We start from the raw sequence: 19983 nt of genomic DNA on the forward strand, positions 1-19983 counted from the left end.
ACTCTCATCAGTATGCAAATATAATAGGTCTAAGAAACACAATCCGAATCACAGAATTTCAGGGTATCTTGGATGTAACAACTACATACTACCCTAAAGTTCCTGCAGGTAGTTATACCTATGTTTTAGCACAGTCTTTTTTTTTTTTCCAGAGGGGGGAAAAAAAAAAAGAAAAAATACTCTATTTTTACAGTCACCTATAGTAATTCTCTGGAACCAAAATTATGCTGCAGTTTACGAGGTTTTTCAATCTATGATATTACTCACTGCCAATGAAAGCATTAACAATCCAAGACTTCGTTTACAGCATTACAAAGAATCCAGGTCAATTACAGGTAAATGCTTTTATTCTGCTTGGGCCAATGAAATTAATTCTTTTCATAAAAACCTGCACTCCGACTAAGAGTAAAGCTTAGGGGTGTCTCACCATAATCCAAAGAAAACAAATGAAGGGGCTATCCTAGACTCCAATGCACAGCCAGGGCAGCCAACGCAGGCACTGGGGAACACGCAGCAGGTGAGAAGACAGATACTCCTTTCAGGTCAGCAAGCCACCAGCTGCCAGCACTTTAAATCACTAAGATAAAATGTAATCATCTAAGGTCTCCAGGGAAAGATCAGCATAATCACAGAAATCCTATTGCAGCTCAGTCATTCTTTATGGGATGTGCCCCTTGTTCCAGAAACTGGGAGCTTGCTTCTTGTCATTCATGTTTTGAAACATAGACCAGCAACTCCAACATAGCATGTCCTGATCTACACTTTTATTATCCTAATCATCCATAAGAGCAAGAGAAAGGGATTAAGCAGCATTTTTCACCTTGAATATTTATGAGATAATTACATATCAGTTATAATTCAAGATACACTGCATAGTGCAAAATAACACAGAACAGGCATGCCATTTTATCCACTCCTCTTTGTGCCATAACACACAGGAGATCACATAGCTGATCATATCAAGTATGTTCCTCCAAGAAAGTATAATGAGAGCAAACTCTTCCAAATGTACCAAATAGATGCACAGATGCACTCAGCTTTTTTATACAGTCCCTTTTTTGGCAGTTGTATTAAGTTATACTTTTTTTTAAAAAAACTATTTTACAAAACATTATTAATTACTAAAGCCATCTGTGCTTCTAGAGAACACTCCCTTCCATCCCTTCTTTCCACAGCAAAGATGCAGCAGTATATTTACAACCATTTTTATGCTAGCAGATGTTACACCACAACAAAACTGCCTTGCTGCAAGTTCAAGAAGAAAGTGGTGGGAAGAAGTTTACATAACCAGACATTATCAACAAAAGCAACAGAGGATGGCAAACCACAGGCCATAGACATTCAATTCATACAAATCTCTTCCTCTTTCTCAGTCTGCTTTCCAATTTGTTTTAATTCCATAGGAGAATCTGGCTGGTAGTCACTTCATAAGGCAATACAAGGCCCAAATGCCAGCAGCTCTTCTTGTCTCAACAAAATGGACAGAGCTGCAATTAAATTACAACTGGCTTAAACACACTTTTATTTTGCTTCTACCCACCTAGAACACATACCCTGTTCAAAGTAAACATGTTTAGTCACTGAATAATATGAAGTATAAAAGAAAAATTTACACTGTAATAAACAGGGATACATTTCAAAACAATTTTGATCACTATCTCTGAATCTGGCTGCAACCAGCTAGCTAAAAGTGGCATTATTGTGATGAAAATAGCATGGTATTTCAATGCAAGAAAGTAAATATATACTACCAGATACTAGCACAGGAGTTGAAATCCACCCAAGAAAACCATTTGCATTATCGGTTTGCATTATTCTGCCATAACATTTTGACACTGAGTTTAAACATTAAGCTGCAAGTACAATGCCTCTTTTTTAAAACTGATGCAATTTCTTGGGGCAAAATCTGATATGGCTAGCCAGATTTCCTGTCCACTAGTTTCTCCCAAAGAAAAAATGGGAGACATCAGTTTAATTTTTTATATGTCCAGTAAACAGATCAAAGCATTACACATCTGCAACAGAAGTTTACAGAGCCTCGTTGTGCAAACATCCTGGGCCCGATGGTGCAGGCTTTATTGAAACAAATCTCTTCTGATGGTAGCCAGTACTAGTCTGTGTTAGGCTGTCCAATGTAAAAACTTACACTTAAAAGGGAAGCCAATAACTTTGAAGTCCTACATGTCCAAAAACTATTAAAACATGCAGCTTGAATTTTTAGGCTGATCTTTGCCACATAAAATTAGAATTGTTTCACACTTACATTCTGTTCCCTATATACTAAAAATTGTGTTTAGTTCTAGGCTCCTCCTATACTGGTGTTACAAACTCTTTGAGGGAAGGAGCATTTTTAACAACTATGTACAATGCCTAAAAAAAGATTCCAGAACCACTATTCGATCACTGCATATTGTAAGACTGCAAAGTGTCAAATAATTTTTAGCACAGCTGAAACCTCTTTCTTGATCTATGCTTTGTATATTAGATTGCAATTTCTGCCTAGTATCTTCTATTTCTTTTCTCATCCAATCACGTAGTCGAGTTTCTTCAGGGTTTGTTCTTTGTCGCCTTTCACAGAACTAAAGGAAAGAAGGAGGAAACAAACAACACAATGCATATAAATTAGTTTTAAAACTGACAGGGATGTTCAGTGCTAGGCCTGATGTCTGCAGTTACTTCAGTTCATAAAAAAAAATTATACATATATATGGTTTTGACTTGAGTGTCCCTTTAAGCATGCTTTGCTGATTCAGACTATCTCCACACAGTTGCCAAAAAAAAAAAAAAGCACCTTTGAGTTATGCTCTGACTTAAAGGTTTACAGAGGGAATCCTCATACCTAGAAATAACACTAAGCAGCACATAAGCACATTTACATTTTGCTGGAAGACTGGTATCAAAGATTATATGAAAAAAGACTGCTTGATAAATACCCTATATCAGACTATACTTTAAAACTGAAAAGAATGAAACTTTGCTACTGCTGGGCTATAAATCAAAACTGGATCTGTTCTTTAACAAAGGTATTAAAGACAATGGCCTCTAATACAGCATGACATGTCAATCTAAGCAGTATGAGCAATGTCTTGCTTCATACATTAAGCTGCACTCACGGGAGTTCGTCCTGGTATAGTATGTCCATGCCCCTGATTTGCTACATTTTGATTTGCAAGTCAAGGTCAAGAAGCAATTTACCAGAATCCCTGTTGCTAACACATACGCTGCAGGCTTCTGTAAAGCCCTCTTACCACACTAAAAAAAGTCTCAACAATTGGAATATAAAAAGATATATAATTGTCATAATCATTCTGTAAGCTGCTTTATACCTTTAGACACTTCAGCATGTTGAACTGAACAACATGGATGCCATTTCTTTTTAACTGGCATAAAATAATGTATATATATATTCTATTTAAAAACTGTGTTGCAGCATATTAGCTCATCTGAGGTATCCGTGAATGGGCACCAATCAGGTTAAAAAAAAAAAAGCTGCATTGTAATAAATGCCAAAAAATAAATAATGCAAGGATAGTTCCTGCCCCAGAAATCTTGCAATTTAGGACATGACAAAACAATCCTTAAGGGATCATATGAAACCTACCTAACATTCCTGAACTGACATTTACGTTGTGCTGTACTTTACTTCATACATAAGCTGGAAGTATGCACATTGTTCTGATGTGCACTGCTGAAGGCTGTTGTGTGTCTCATTGTTCACAAGACAACAAGCCTTCATGTCAGGCATTATCGTGACATTTAAGATAGGTGTTGAAAAAATACTATAATCAGAACGCGGGGTGGTGGGAGGTGTGTATGTCTTACTCTATTTAATCCAAGTCCTGGTTTAGAACAAAGAAATCTAATTTTAAAAGTCCACTACAGTGAGATATGCCTATGCCCAAAAGATACAGGGAGGGGGGAAGGGGGCTAAATGGTGGAATTACCAAACCAGTATCAAACAGCAAAGGAAGAGCTTTCAGGCTGGGTCCCTATCATTCCTGTGTCACAAAAGGTTATGTATTCCAATCCAGTAACAGCACCACACTACAGGATCAAATGTGTCCTAACAGCCACTCCTTGCTTTGCTGAAACTGAGCCAAAAATTAATTTTGAAGAAATTATAATCAGCCTCAATAAAGGCATCTACAACTGCAGCAATTTCTGTCCATCCTGAAAAAGCACAGTATTTGATGTCTGATCTCACAAACTAGGGAGCTGTTTTTTTCTGAAAAAGAGCATGTTTAGCAAGTACATGTCAGCCTAGCACTACAGTCAAAAGCATCTACATCTTGAGACAACTTTATGGATATGCACTTCACTGTGGAAGGAACAACTGGAGGCCTATTGGATGTACAGGCAATAGGATACTGTTGAATACAGTCCTGAAGCCAGTATTTAACCTGGAAAAGCTACAGACTGATTAAATCAAGCTCTGAAGGGCTGGGTTTGTGCAGTCACAGCATGCTGTACTTGTGTCAGTTTTATTTCTCGTAGATGGCATACCTCCCACCATGTAACTCCTGACACTACTTAGATTCTCATTACCTTTCTTTTGTCAGGTCAAATTTCAAGATTAAAAACCCTCAAACAATAAACCACAAACTATTCAATTATCTATCGGATAGAATAGCCTTCTCCTCCTCCCTCCCGCCGCCTTTCTAAAGATGGGAAGACACAAGCAAGGGAAAAATTAAGTGACTTGCTCTAACTTTTGCAAGGCCAAAACATGGCCCAAATGGAAAAGCAATACTAGCAGCATAGAGTTAGGCATGATCTACAAAACTACTTACCATATCAAACCCAAAGAAGAAAGAGGTAAGAGGGAAATAAACAGTAAAGTTTACATATCCTGCTTCTCATCAGTTCTTCAGCGAACACCACCTCACCAATCCTTACTTCATGGGCTTTGCTCAGAATGAGCTGCACTGAGAGCAAAACAACCCACACCTTCAGTGATGTACTCCTCACACAGTAGTTTTTTCTGTTATTTTCCCTTTTAACAATAAAAGGAATAGACCAGTAAGTGAATACAAACAATTTTGGCCTATGAATCTTCCTTGATAAAACTGCAGAGGCATAAACCCAGTCACAACAGTATTACAGTAGGAGAGAACAGAATTTGCAACAACCTTCTAAAAGGCACCTTAGATGAGGCACAAAGTTATTTTGAGTTGAATACAAGGCTCAAATTGACTTAGGTTACATGCTTGCAATATCCACACTTTGCCAACAGCCATTCCTGAACTTGAAGAGCCGGCTTTTGTTAAAATTATGTTTCAGTCATTAAGAGATGTGCTAATTACCAGCTGAACTGAAGACTACTTAGCTAAGCAATATATGCCCTGCCAAAGCCTTTAAGACAATATTCTTTAGTTTCTAAAACCCGAGATGTGATGATAGCATGAAGAAGTGGAAGGAAAAAAGATTCGTCCACTTTCAGTCCTCTTTTAATAAGAATTCCTTTACATGATTTAATATTAACTGAAATAATAAGCAATTATCATTTAAATTACCAATTACTTTTTAAGGAAGAGATGTACCTCACCTAAAAAATACCACAGGTCCACAATTTTACAACTTTCAGGTATATAGTTTTATAGCTCTTAACAAAACTGACACCTTACTCTGACAATTACTACCTCTAACCCTTTGAAGAAATACTTCCACAGATCTTTCAGATGAACCAGGCAAAGCAACACTTCTGCGATCCAAGTTTTGGTTAAAATTTCAAATTACTCATCAAGGTCATCATAAGTATTTAAATGCTGCTAAAGGTAGGGGTTATTCTTTTAGATATCATCAGCTTTTATTAAGGGAATAGAAAAAATTGCATAATTCAAAAACTAAGCCCACAAAAAGCCTAATGTAATTTTATACCACTGGAAAATCTCTCATATTTTGTTGTACTAAGATTGTGTTCTGTAAAGAAAACAACTCCCTTTAAAAGAAAAGGAGAGAATGAAAGTTACATGAAAATACACAAAGAACGTTCTGACACTAAATTATAGCGAGATGGAACCAACTTCTTAAAACCTTATAATGTCACAGTTAACACAGCAATGTAATTCCCTCTCCCATTTCTACCTGTAAATTTCAAAATCTGTTTTCTAGTTTTCAAAAGCCTTAAAGTAATCGCCACGTTGCTCAGCACCTGAATCATGGAAAACTACTCACTGTATCAATCATTAGATGATTCAAAATTACCTGAAAAACTACCTGTATATCTTTCTCCAAAATTTCAGGTCAATTCAATAGATGGTTTCTAACTTATCAGATATCTGAGAGCTGCGATTATATCTTTGTTTTCACAATATTCATCTTCAGTTGTTCTACTGTGGGGAGGGGAGGTGGTTATAATAAATTAAAGTGAGCGTCTCTTTTCAAAGATAAATTAGAAATGAAAGCAGGATGAGATCAGTGAAGATTACAGGGCACTGTTTATTTAACTGAGCGTAACTAAATCAAAAATATATAAATCAGAGCATGTATTTCTTGACAGATTGATTCAGTTGATTTAGTTTTGAAAACTGAAGTGTCAGAAAGATCATTATTAAAAAAAAACCCTATCCCCAGCAACAAAGCTCACCATTTTAGAAGTAGTCTACTTCATGTTGACTCACAGCTACTCATGTAAGTATTGCTTTCACCTCGTGTTTTAAAATACACTAAGTATTTACAAAATAAATAAATGTGTTTGTATAGCAAAGAATTACTGCAAACATATACTTTTGATTTCCCTACATCTGGAAATGCACTTACATTACACAATGCTTTTAGTTTCTAACCGCTTGCCTGTGATGAATGAACACACAAGCATCTGCACAAAACTTAGAAAGCACCATTTATCTACCTTTAACCCCCCCCCAAACACACAAACAACAAACAAACCCTGAATAAGTCAACTGGTAGACTGTCACTGTAGCCAAAAAACCAACACATTTTCTTGTTTCTGAGGCTGTAATTCAGTGGAAGGATCGGCACTGAAAATGAAAATGCAGCAGAGAAATGGTGATTAAGTTTTTATATGCGATCTGGACTACCAGATAAAGGTCTAAGTGAGCTGTGATTCCTCTATCCACACAGGGACCACAATTTTGCAGTACAGACTTCATTAATAAGAATTCTTCTAAATGAACTCAGCCAGCCTAGCAGAAATGAAGATTTATACCTTCCAAACCAATCGAACAAAAACATGCAAGAGGAACAACACTCAACATTTCTCCCTAGTAATGATCACACAGCTCTCTAGAGAGATAAAAGCAAAATGCAGAAGACTGGGGCCGATGTTTCTTTTTCCTATCCATCTAAGCACCTGTACATCTTTACTACCAGCTCCCTGCAGAAAATTAAGGTATCATCAGCTGTCTTCTTCAATGTAAAGGTAATTAACAGCTAAGTTTGCAAAAAGAAATAGGTGGGGTAATCTTTTCTAGAGCACAATCCATGTATCCACTCACAAAAGTACCAATACAGGTTACCAAAGTCACCAGCACTACCTAAGCTTTTTAAACGGGCTTGCCCCAGAGAGACTTAAATATCATAAGCTTCTTCCAAGGTGTCAGTCTTCGTTAACTCAACACAGGAAGAGATGGCAATCATTCCTATAAAGCAGTGCAAATACTTCCATTACCTGATGCAAAGACTAATTTAACTGTAAGACATTTTCTTACCTAAAGATACACACACACGACATGGCACACAGTTACAAACTATTTTTATGTGACTTTTCCTAGTCAACCTATGGATTTCCTAGTCAACCATTAGGATATCTCAAAGGAGACCATTTTATCAATACCCACTGGCCAGGCTAAGCATATATGCCAATTCCAGTACTTTCTCATTCTGCAAAGAAGAAAAAAAATTTAAAAAGCACACAGGGCCAAACATACATAATGCTTTAGGATGCATACAAATAGACCTCTGCTTGAAGTTATCAAAATTATACCAATGATATCTGAATGCAGGGAAGCAGCAACCTGTGCAACTAAAAAAATATGTCCATTTTATTCTGACCTGGGCCAAGGTCTTCTGAGAAATTATTTCTCTTCCCTATAGCCACCTGCTATAGTCATGGGTCAAGAAAAAGCCACTGTGTATTTCATAGCTGAAAACCACAGTATCAGCAAAAAGAACAGACAGACTCTGCCAGATATTGCCAGATTTGAAGGATTTGGAAAAAAAAAAAAAGCAAAGCACTGTATCAGTTCAGTTGCAGCAGAGAGATTACAGGACCAACAGTCCTTCCCTAGGGTAAATGTAGATACACAGCAGGGGCTACTTCTCCTAGCTTTAGAGCAAGCAGAAGAGCCTGCCAGAGTCTCACAGCCCCAGCTGTTGTGCCTGGGAGAATATGGCATCATCACTCCCCAAGACAACGAGCAGCAGCTGAATCTCCTCCCCACTCAGACTGTCCTATTTGAGCCCTCAGTTAGTCTCCCAGGTCACATGTTCCCCCTCCTCTTCTCCCTGCCCCCAGAAACCCCCACCTTCTGCTTCAGCATGGGAATTCACCAATCAAAGCAGATAAGCACATCATGTGAGGGATGGCAGACACGCTGAGGGGAATTTCCAAGAGCTCCCCTGCACCTGCAGCATACACAGACACAGGAGATTTCCAGTGTGAAAATTACAAGCTGAGCAGTGATGCCAAAGTATTCCCGTTACCTGCAACTAACAGCTCTTGTGCCAGACTGCAGCACCTAATTTGCAATCTGCTCTGCTATACCTGCAATCACATTTCATCTTCCCTTGTCATTTAATGTATGATAAATATTCCTAAGCATATTTTGCTAGAGAAGTGGCACACAAGTAACACAGACTGAAAGACCAGAAAGCAATAATTACTCAGTCTATTCTTTGCTGATGTCAGACATGCAGTACAGCTCTGCAAATCCATCAGCAAGCCCAATTAATCTGCACCAATCCTCAAGAACTATATCTGAAGAAAAAAAATTCAAGCCAAATCAAATAATCCAACAGCCCCTGTCTGCCTTGCAGTCAAGGTTTAGAAGCAATACACAGTCCATTTTGTCACCACACCGTGCCACCCAACCTCTCCTTTAACAGTTATGCTTCGTTGTCATCTCTGCAAACAAACCTACCACAAATTCATCAGCCTCTCACCCCATCTCTCCCCCTCCTTCTTCAAAAGTTCTTTTCCTTCCCTGATCAGGGTTCTTCATAGAAAAGACTACACAAATTCTGTTTGGTTCAATAGATCACGTTAGCCTAGCCAGAGTAGCCACTCCACAGCCCTATTTCATACTTCCCAATATGACATTCATCCTGTTTCCACTCACTCTTTTCTGAGAGAAACCCTGTAAGAATTAAGAGTAACGTGTCCTTATCATGTCTACATAACAAAAAAAGCAAATTGCATGAAAGTATCAATATTTAAAATTGTTGTTTCTTGGGTTCTTTTAAGAACTTTTATCCTAAATTGTTTATTTCAAAACAAGTAGGAAAGGAATTGATAGCTGTAGTAAGAGCCTATGTTTCCTTTCAGCAGCTGCGGCAGCAGTACAGATGCCTAATGGCAGAGATAGGAGTGAGCACCCTGGATCCAGAATACAGCCTCTGCTAAGAGGAGAGAGGAGAAGATCTGTATGTGCAATAAGTATAGTACACAGAGCAACATCAATCATGAACATCTCCACAAGCTCAGGAAGGAAAACCAAAAAGCAAATGTGAAAAACATGGCAGTTTCAGGCATGGGAAAGAAATATGTTCAAGAAGGAGAAAAATGGGAGTAGAAAACCCCGTACAGTTTTGGAATGGCCTAAAAATTCAAGGAGGAAAAATTACCACTTTGTTACAAGAAGCTCTTTCATCCAACCTATCTTGTTCAAAACCACAGCTTACATCTCACAAGACCTTTCTTATTACTTGTTATTTTCCACAACATCATACTGTTCACAGGATTATGGAAACTCTAGATCACTGGAATCCAAGAGATGCTTCTTATTAACCTTTCAAGTCCTTACTCTTTTTGCCCCCTTTATTAGTCACTAAACTCCTGACTGATTGCTTCCAGTCTGCAGGAGCGTGTGTGCGCTCAAGTTCAACATAGAAATTGTTAGGAAAGGAAATCTATCTCTAACTTCAAGAATAAACAGCCTGCTCTTTAATACCTTTTTCACATCCATTTCCTCCTTACCAAACTGCACACAAACATTTCTGAAGTTGAATATATATTCTCTCTGAGATGGCATATTGCTAGACCAACTGCAGATATAAAATGCTTTTATATAACTATTTGATAGGTGGATGACATCTGTAAATTTTTTCTCTCTTCATATTTTCAGATGGTATTACACAAAAACAACAGAATACAAACACCAAGCCTACATTAAAACTTTTCAAGTAAATGATCTATTAGTACAACGTCTGAAAAGGAGCAATGTAGAGTATTCAATCTGAACAATCACTCTTGAACATAGTATCTATAACGTTATACATCTTCTCATGGCCTTCTAAAATTGCCAATTGCAAGGTTAGCTCACAAAGAAAGTTACAATTTGAGACCCCCAAAGTCAACTGAATAGAGCCAGCTTTTTCAGAAATGAGAGGGCAGAGGTACATTGTTACTTCAGCGATACTAATTTCAAGAACTCCACAAACAGACCTTACAATAGTCCACATTCCAAACAGACTATCTCACCTCATTTGCCTAAAGTTCCTAGTTATTGTTATTGGTTAAAGAAATAAGCTCTTATTTTCAGGAAAGACCAAGCAAGTGACCCTTAACTGTCCAAGGATAGGGCCTCATGGTGGTGCGGTAACAGCTTGTATATAAAATGGAAAGCAAGGCTCCAACTTTTGATGTATGTCAGCTGCCAATCACCCATTTAACTCAAGTTTTGATCACTTGCTATTATAAAAAGAAAGAGACACACAACATCAGTAACTAGCAGCACTTACTGGTCATGGAATGGATTTTCTATCGGACAGCATGCAGCAATTGCAGAAAGTCAGATTATGGATTCACCTACTCATTAAACGAGTTGGTCATTAAGCAGGGGAGGACAAGTGAGACTGCTCCACACCATATCTATGGTCTTTGTGATCTATGCTGTCTGTCCCATGACCAGCTATTTTAGCCATTGGTGGGACAGGATCAATTCTGAGCAAAACACCAGTAACTTGCAATGGGAAAGAATGGGAAGCCATAGAGAGATCAAAGTAATAGGCCCATCTGCCACAGAAACCTAAACCATGAAAAAGGCAAGCAGTCTTAAAATCTGGAGACCTTCTATTTCTCTCTTTTCATGAGCAGATACACTACATTAAGGCACATTCAGTGATACCTGCATTGCTCCCCAGGAACAGGTTCCCTCTCACAGAAAGACTGACTGGTGCTTTCTAGAACTCCAAAGGCAAAACGAAACATTACAACTATTCACAAATACCATTTATTCAAGTCTAGTAACAAGGCAAACGGGACTTTTGACAAGGCCAATAGTATGACTTCGTAACAGTCTGCCTAACAGCTGAGGTCTTCAGTGGAAAGGAAGAGAGAGTTTTGCTTCATTCTTCTCCAAAAAAAAAAAAAAAAAAAAAATCAAGATTCTCTTGCTGTTGAGCAGGTACAGCTTTAATGAGTTCTTCATTCAGTGGATGATAGCTAGAATGACTTGTATAGCCAAACTGACAAAAGAAACCACAGCACTTCACTACCCTATATAAGATAATGTAGGTCTTCAAAAGGAGGGGATATAAGTATTGATTTCCCTCCAAGATCCCAGCAGCGAGAACCTCACCAGGAAGAGATCAACAACTCATCATCCAGAAGCCTGCTGGAGAGGAATCTCTAAAGCCACAACTGTGCTGCACCATCTATTTCTGTGCCTCACATCAGCCACTCGGGAGCATCTTGCCCTGAAAACTACAGAGTCACAGCATTAGTGCCGTTGAGCACAGCTGTGAAAGGGTTGTTCTGATACTCTTCTCCGTGTTGTGGTCCTATTCCAGGCACTCAGATACCTTAGCACATCTTCCTGGAATATCAAAGTTACTACTAGATGCAATTATTTCGTTAATTCCAGAATGGCTGGGAATCTGTCATCTTCTACAGTTTCACAAGCCTTTTTATCCATATTTACAAAACTTCCAGAAACCGCTAACATAAGAAGATGGGTGAGGACCAACAAGACAGATTTTCATAGCTTGGCAAGAGCATAAGCAAAGCAGTCTGGTTAATGTCAAAGCTCAGTATTTTCAGTATTTATACTATTGCCATTCCATATATTCAAATCCTCTACAGGACAGATCTTTGGGAATACAAAGTCCAAAAAAATCACATGATAGAGTCAACTCACACTTTTCCTGCAGCAGCAAGAGGACCACAAAGCCTGCTCTCAGAAAGTCCCACTGAATAAAATTTATTTGAGCCTTTGATCCATGCACTTCGGTAATTTTGATGTGGTGTTACGCATTCATCTTTCATAAGAATAAGATGTCCTAAACAGCATAATCAAAAAACTTTTGAAGAGTTAACAGTCTAGGTCATAAACATCTCCATTATGTGCGACTTCTGCAGACATCAAAGAGTCTTCCCCAAACTGGATGTATTACATATCTTGCAAAATTAGTAAATGAACTCACACCATAAATGTTGCAATTTTTGAAGTAGCACAATGTATCTATTTATTATAGAATGGAACTAAGCCCAGGCTACTGATTAGCCATCCTGCAAATAATGCTTATGCAACCTTTAATAATGTTTTCCACTAACAACCAACCAGAGATTTTATGATTTGGAAAATTTCACTTCTGAACTAATTTACAACAATTCCCCAAATCTAATGAGAGAGATTATTGAAACTACAGAGGAAACCAGCCTTCTCCAAAATCAGTGAGGTATCAATTTTCATAACTAGCCGCTCTTAGGTAAACTGCCTATATTAAGATTTTGATCTCATTTTTAAAATTCTGGTAAGTATTCCTCTGTCCCTGGAAAAGGGATTAATTCAATTTTAAGGAAAATATTAAAACACAAGTTTCAGACTTCTGTCTTTGGCAACTCGTGAACAGGAAGGAATACCAATTGAGCTGTTAAAACCACAAAGGAAAGTAAACCACTGAACAATGCAAGTAGACCACAAAAAATGACAAGTTAAAAAATGAAAAAGAAATACAAAATAAGTCACCTCAGTAAGCCTGGAAATTACACCCCTACAAGTTTTCAACACAGTATATGCAAACCTGGTGAAAATAAAGCCATCAGTTCCTACAAAGCTGTAACAAATACTTGACAGACTCACAGCATAGCCCCAAGTTCATCATCACAGCCAGATATTACTGGAACAAATGGCCCAAGTCTGGAACAGAAGTCAGCAGCATATATCAAGCCCAAACAACTTGCCATTATTTTAGAAAAGGTGAAAGCAGAACACCACTAGTGATTCTGGGTGATATATAACAAAGAGGTATTTCCTCTGTCAGTAAGGGAAATTCATATGAATTCTTTCTCCTCCCCCTTTTTGGTCTTTCTCTCTTCCCCCTCAAGGTTCTTTCTTCCCTGCATGCTAAGAAAAAGCAGAGAGTGTAGGTTATGCATAAATTCATGACAGAAAATACTGTTTTAGAACAAAGCTCCTGTGCGTGGGCGCATGTCTATAAAATAAAAGGCATTGTTACTCTACCAAGTACATATCCACATCCAGCAATCAAATCAGATCTTAAAATTTTATTTTGACAGCTACATGCAGTTATATTTTCACCAGAGGTTTGACTTTCATATTAATGCCTGGGTTTTAATGATATCATCAAGAGATGAATCAAAACTGACATTTGAAGGCAGAGTGGTATTAACAGTCGTGGAAGAAAATTCTCATCCCTGAAATCTGTAATTTATTTTTAATTACTTTACAAAGTTATCAGTTGCAGAGAAGAATAAATCTGTTCCCAACTCGTATTTAAAAACTGTCTCTGTATAATGCAAAATTGCTCAGCTTCATATAACAATAATTATTTTGTGGTACATAGCACCATTAGGTACCCTTGATCCAGAGAGAGCCTGCAAATACTGTCAACATTACACTTTTAGAAGTTAAATAACCTTAAGTAATATCATTAGCTTGCTAAAACTGCTCAAGTAAACTACAGAATACAACCATCAACACAAATGTGTTACGAAAGAATCTGCTCCATCCTCTTGCAGAATCAGAAATGCGACATTTTCTCTAGGATCCTCATTAACTCCAATTACTAAACTGAAAATTTCATGGTGCAGCATCAAGTGAAGTTTGGAAAACACAAACATTATGTATGTATTAAGAGAACATGATGCATGCGTTACTGAAGACTTATACTGTGCAAGACACTGATTTTGTGTAGCCCATGCTCCCTGCCTTTCTTACAGATGCATCCCCATGGACGCTTTAACATTATATAAACTCCTCCAGAAATAAAGATTATTCTTTAACTTTCCAAAATCACCTCCCTTTGAGAAAGTATTACCTAGCAAACACACATTATATACCTCACAAATGCACTGGATTCCTGGGTTTCTACTAGATGCCAGCATAAAAGAGTATTTGTAATTCATTTTCAGATATTAAAAAAAGAAGACCAAGGCTGGCTAACTGTAACTGGAAAGGATAAACAGGATTAAGTAACAGGTGTCTGACTGCACACAATTCAAAGTCATGCATCAAATACGGTGCATAGCCTTGCTGGCAAAATGGAAACATTGATTTTGCACCTTGCTTTGAAAATTACCACTAAGTGATTTAAAAACATCCGCGTAAAGTACATACACACAGACAACACAAGCACTTGTATCCCGAAAGACCTTTCAATACATCTGAAAAAAAACAAAACAATCTTCAAAGGTGAGCTTTTCTGTCTCCAAGAAAAAGAAGGGGGGGGGGGGAACCACACCACAAGAAAGTTATACTTAACTACACAGAAACATTTGTCACACCGCCCAGCACTGACAAAATCCGGATACACTCAGAAACTACAGCAAGCTGCACAGCTGGCAGTGAAGATGAGAAGAATAATTCAATCTACAGTCTCTCACACAAATATATATATATATAAAAAAAAATCTCACACACGTACATACAGACATGCATGTGTGCGTACGTTCATCTCCTCTGAGGTAGCGGGCCGGTGCGCCGAGGCCGGAGCCGGCAGAGCCGCCCGCGGCTGCCCCAGGCGGAGCGGGGAGCCCAACGTTACGGCCCGGAGCGGAGGGACGGGTAGAGCCGCTACCCGTGAAGGACGCGATGCCGCCGCCAGCCCCGGCGGTCCCCAACGGTCGCTCCCAACGGTCGCCCCCAACGGTCGCGGCGCGCGCCGCCACCGCCCCGCGCGCGCAGCCCCTCACTGCCGCCTTACCTCAGCCGCCGCCGGGGCGGGAGGCAGGGCGGGCGCCGCCGCCGGCCCCGCCGCGCTGCGCAGGGTGCCGGGGCTGCGCCGAGGCGACGACCTCCTCCTTCCTCCTCTGCACACTATGCCTGTATGTGTGCGTCTGTGTGTGCAACCCGTCCGCCTCACAGCGGCGGCGGCTCCTCCTTTCCCACCACCCCCCACCCCCCTTCTCTTCCCCTCCCTCCCCCGCCCCGGCGGCCCCGCCGCCGCGTCCGCCTCAACCCCCGCAGCGCGGAGAAACGCAGCAGGGAAGGGGGAAACCCCACCGCCACAGCCGCCGCCTAGGCTGGGCGGGCCGCGTCGTGCTCCCCCCTCTAACCGGACACAGACACCCGCCTCCCCACGCCGCGCAGGGCCGCGGGCAGCGCATGGCAAGTGGGCGGCGGGGCCGCGGGCGCGGAGCTCCGCCTGCGCGGCCCCGGGCGCGGCCCCCGCGTGCGGCTGTACCTTACTCTTCTACACCACACACGCGTATATACACACACATACCACGCAGGGGGCTGCACCGGCGTGCCTGTGTTTACTACATGTATTTAAAGGGCAGCTGAATGGGTGAGAAGGAAATCCCCCGTGTGCTTCCAGCTCCTGTCAGGCCCTCTGTCTGTCTTCAATAGAGAAACACACAACCAAAGAGAAAAAGCAGTGTTTCAGAGGCTGCCGGAGGGTTCCCAAACTCTGTTTTTGTCTCAAAATTACAGTTGGACTCCTTGAGGTTTATTTGGAGTGAGCAGTAGAGGAGACTCAACACAGGGCAAGCAAGCTGAGCTAAGCACCCAGCAGTCCGGAGCACGGGCTTTCCTCTCCGAACGTCTTCCAGCCCTTTGACAGCTCACGACTGGCTGCCAACCACTGTCATGGATTGCCCACGTAGCACCCTGCGCCCCTCTGCTGTCATTATGTGCCTGGTCTAAATTTTCCCTCTCTCCTCATGATTTTACAAGAAGCGTTTTCCTCCGTGTCAAGAAAAAAAAATATAAAACACCCACAAAAACAAAGGGCTGAGTTTTACAGCTGAAGCAGGTTCCCCATCCTTTTCCTCCTACAGCCCACCGCCTTGGACTTTGTTAGTGAACTGTGGAGTTTGGCCACCTGGGGCCTGCAGCCCAGCCACCCTGAAAGGACGCAGGCACCAAGAGCTGGTGACAGCACTCAGAAGTAAGGAGAGGCAGCAAGCTACAGCTGAAGAAGTTATCTAGGGTGAACTGAGGAAGCAGTGGAGGAAAATCTAAAATAGTTTTGCTAGATAGTCATAATAAGGGTGTTGCATTGTTATGAACTACACGATCTGGTAATGCAGTGGCCAGAGTTCATGCTGTATTATCCTATACCATAAACTGTAAAAATCCAGCTTGGAACAAGACCCCCTTCTGGCGCCAGGTGCTGTACCAGGATGTGATAAAAATTATTCTGCCTTCAAGAGCTGACACCGTGCTCCTGGAGCTGCCATGGAGAAGTAAGCAAAGGGCTGACTGAGAACAACAGCAACGATGACGCATGATTCCAGGGACAGCCTGTCAGCGCAGCAGACCTACAGACTGAGGGGTTTCTGTAATTGAGGCAAGTGTTATTTTAAGCAGATGTTCATATTTGCTTATGTCTACTCAATTAGAAATTCCTCATGGGCATGGTGGTAGAGGTAGGTCTTTAGAAATACACAAAGGGGAGCAAGGCTGCAGCTAAGGCTCAGGGTGGGTGTATCATGCAAAAGTAGGTGCGGGAAGGAAATAACAAAGGAACCTGCATGAGAGGCACATGAGTTGGATGAAGGCCAGTATTGCTGGCAGGGCTAAAGGGATTGAGTTAACACACATGATATAGGAGCAGCAATTATAGCCATTAAAGATGGAGGGCATCAGCTTGAATGTGAGATGGATGTGGGGCTAGTGAAGAGGTTTTCGTTTGTGGTTCCAGAAGTGTTTGTTTCTAAATGAATGAAATGGATACATTTGTGGGTATACAAATGAAGTGCTCCATGTCTTTTTCATTGGTTTTTTTTTTTTTTGCCATTGGGCTGCATGTAAATTAAGTAAATTATTATAAAAGTAGTAATGAAAAATATTTTAATTCCAGTGAGGCATAATGGCTTACTCACTAGCAAACAGTATTGGAGTCTCCCTAGGAATCCCTGTGTGGTTTGTATTCAGACCTCTAGAGCTTCCACTGGCTGTAAGCATGGACACTGTTGTTCTGGTCCATAATGCTGTCTGACTTTTACCATGATTTCTTATCTCCTTTCCCCCCAAAAATGGCTTCTGCATGGCAATAGGTCATGGCTGCTTGCCTGCGTGAGAGGATTTTGTTCCAGGCCTATTATCTTAATTATTCTAGTTCTTAACACAGTTTTAGCAAAATGTAGGGACTTGAAATGTTTGGGTAACTGCATGAAATGCAGACAGGTGGTAGCATCTCAGAATTTGGGGAAGTATAGTTTCTTTAGAAAAAGCTGTTCTTTGTTCTTTCACAGTCTTTCCCTTTCTCATGTCAGCACTCTGACGTAACTTGTTCATTGAAAGAAGGGCAATCATCAAAGGAACACTTCTCAGGACCATGGCTCTGCAAAAAATTAGAGGTACTGACAATGTCAGTTTTAACAGCAAGTGGACTTCACATTAGAAAATGTTTAAAGTCGTAGAAAGTAAGGCCATACGGAGGGTCTGAAACTCCCCACGCAGCCATAAGTGGCAGGGTCAGGGCGGCATATCAAGATCAATTCCCGCATTGTGAGTTTCATTGTGCTACAACTCTGTTTCCACACTTGGACTTCTAAGCACAGCACAACCGATGATGATGCTTTCAACTTTGTTTCTCCACTGATTTTCTCCTGACTTCAGTCAGTGTGACTTGACACCAGTAAGGGATGAGTTAGGAGTGAATCTGAGAACTTCAGTTTTACAGCTAGTTCTTAGGTTGACTTGCTGCCTTGCTGTGGACAAGATACAGGTATACTGTTTCATTTTCTTCCTTGTAAATTATTAGTATTTCCCTCATTTACAGTACCTTGTCAGTACAGGACAACACTTACTACTTATAGTTTTAGAAATAGTACATATAAATGTATGCAAATGCTAAAGATTTCACCCTTGTGACTTAGAAAGACTTAGGAAAAGAAGAACAATGCCAACAATTCATGTCGGTTAAAAACAAAATGCCCCAGGAAACACAACAGAAAAATCCTAACCTGTGAAGTGCTCACCTGAAACCTGGTGCACTTAAAATGGTTGCCCCTGCCACACCATCTGATCATAGCAACACAAACCTACAGCTGTCTTCAGAGGAACCTGCTCAATCTGCAGCATATTCAGATTAAAAATTATTTTTCCAAAGACATTGAAAGTTTGGTAAAGTAACATGATCTTTTGCTTTTTTCCCATATCTGATACAAGGGTGCAGGACATTTTACAATCACAACCCCACTATGTCTCAGAATATCCACACAAAGGAGTTTGTTCTCAGTGTTTTATTTCCAGGTTGTCGAAGGCAAAATTTTCCTTGGACATCAGCATGTGTAGTAATTGCAAGTATGCAGCAGGTGTAGAAACACAGTAGGTATTTAAAGTTTGAACATGCAAAACTCAGTGAGAATGTTGAAGCTGTGGGTCTACACCATTACCTCACGGTCAATCTCTGATACAGCCCGTGTTGATCTAGCATGTGTAGCGCTTCTTAGCTATTTATACCACCTCTTGGTCGAACTATTAATTTCTTTAGTTCTAAGCCTGGATGTTCCTAGTTAAATATGTTGACATGGAATATTAAGGAAAGCTTCATGTGCATAATTAAGCACTGTTATAAAATCCTTGAATAAATGCCCTCTTTGGAGCTTTTATTTTGGTCTCATACATAGATACTATAGCGTGGCGACACAAGTCATTTCAGAGCTAGCAATGAAAGGCGTTTTTCCTTGGTCACAGTCCTTAACACGTGCAAGCTTAAGAGGACACTTTTCATCTTTTACAATGCTTATCTGCTGTTGTCCTGCACATTGCACAAGAATGGTGCTCTACCTGTGCTCAGAGCTTCCTGGAAACTGTATCAGGATGGCGCTTAAGCTAATATTCCTCACAACATGGCTTATTAACCTGGGCTCGATGCTGTACGCAGTAGCCACAGTGCATGTAGCTACATGGCTTTTGATCTGCACACTCCCCAGGGAGGACTTTGTTGCTTCTTCTGCCAAAAGGCTCTACTCAATGCGTTATCATCTGCCACTAATGGTACGGCAGTTGATATTGATGGGTAAAATACTAGTCTCAGTAAAGTCAATAGCAAAGCATGCACTTACATGAGTGATTTTCCAAGTCTTACATTGCAGCCAAATGTGCGCGTCTTTAACGTGAAAGGCAATCCAATGGTCACTCAAGAGGCAGACTGTAGACTGAAGCAGACATACATTGATTTCTCATCTATTTCCAAAAAATGTCTGGGGCAAATAATTTTGATTAAATATAGTGGGGTTTTTTCATAACCGTTTTCATGAACATTGCTGGACCATTTTGTTACAACTTGAGGCAGCCAGCAAGCTTGGAATATTTTAGTCTGGTAGTTAAAATTTTGGCAAAATACTGAAAGTGTTGGCAGTTTTAACTGTAGATGTCTCTACCAGCA

General features: G+C 40.3%; 1 protein-coding gene across 4 annotated transcripts in view; it reads right to left on the reverse strand.

Annotated features, from left to right (window-relative positions):
• The window catches only part of PLCB4 (phospholipase C beta 4), a 206113-nt gene extending 190619 nt beyond the window's left edge, over nucleotides 1-15494 (reverse strand). For all 4 annotated transcript variants that reach the window (XM_054821819.1, XM_054821817.1, XM_054821818.1 and 1 more), the window contains exon 1: nucleotides 15346-15494. The gene's annotated coding sequence lies outside the window, so the exon portion shown is untranslated. The remainder of the gene's footprint in view (nucleotides 1-15345) is intronic.
• Nucleotides 15495-19983: the final 4489 nt, after the last annotated feature.

The sequence above is a fragment of the Grus americana genome, chromosome 3 (assembly GCF_028858705.1).
Source record: "Grus americana isolate bGruAme1 chromosome 3, bGruAme1.mat, whole genome shotgun sequence".
Lineage (NCBI taxonomy): Eukaryota > Metazoa > Chordata > Aves > Gruiformes > Gruidae > Grus > Grus americana.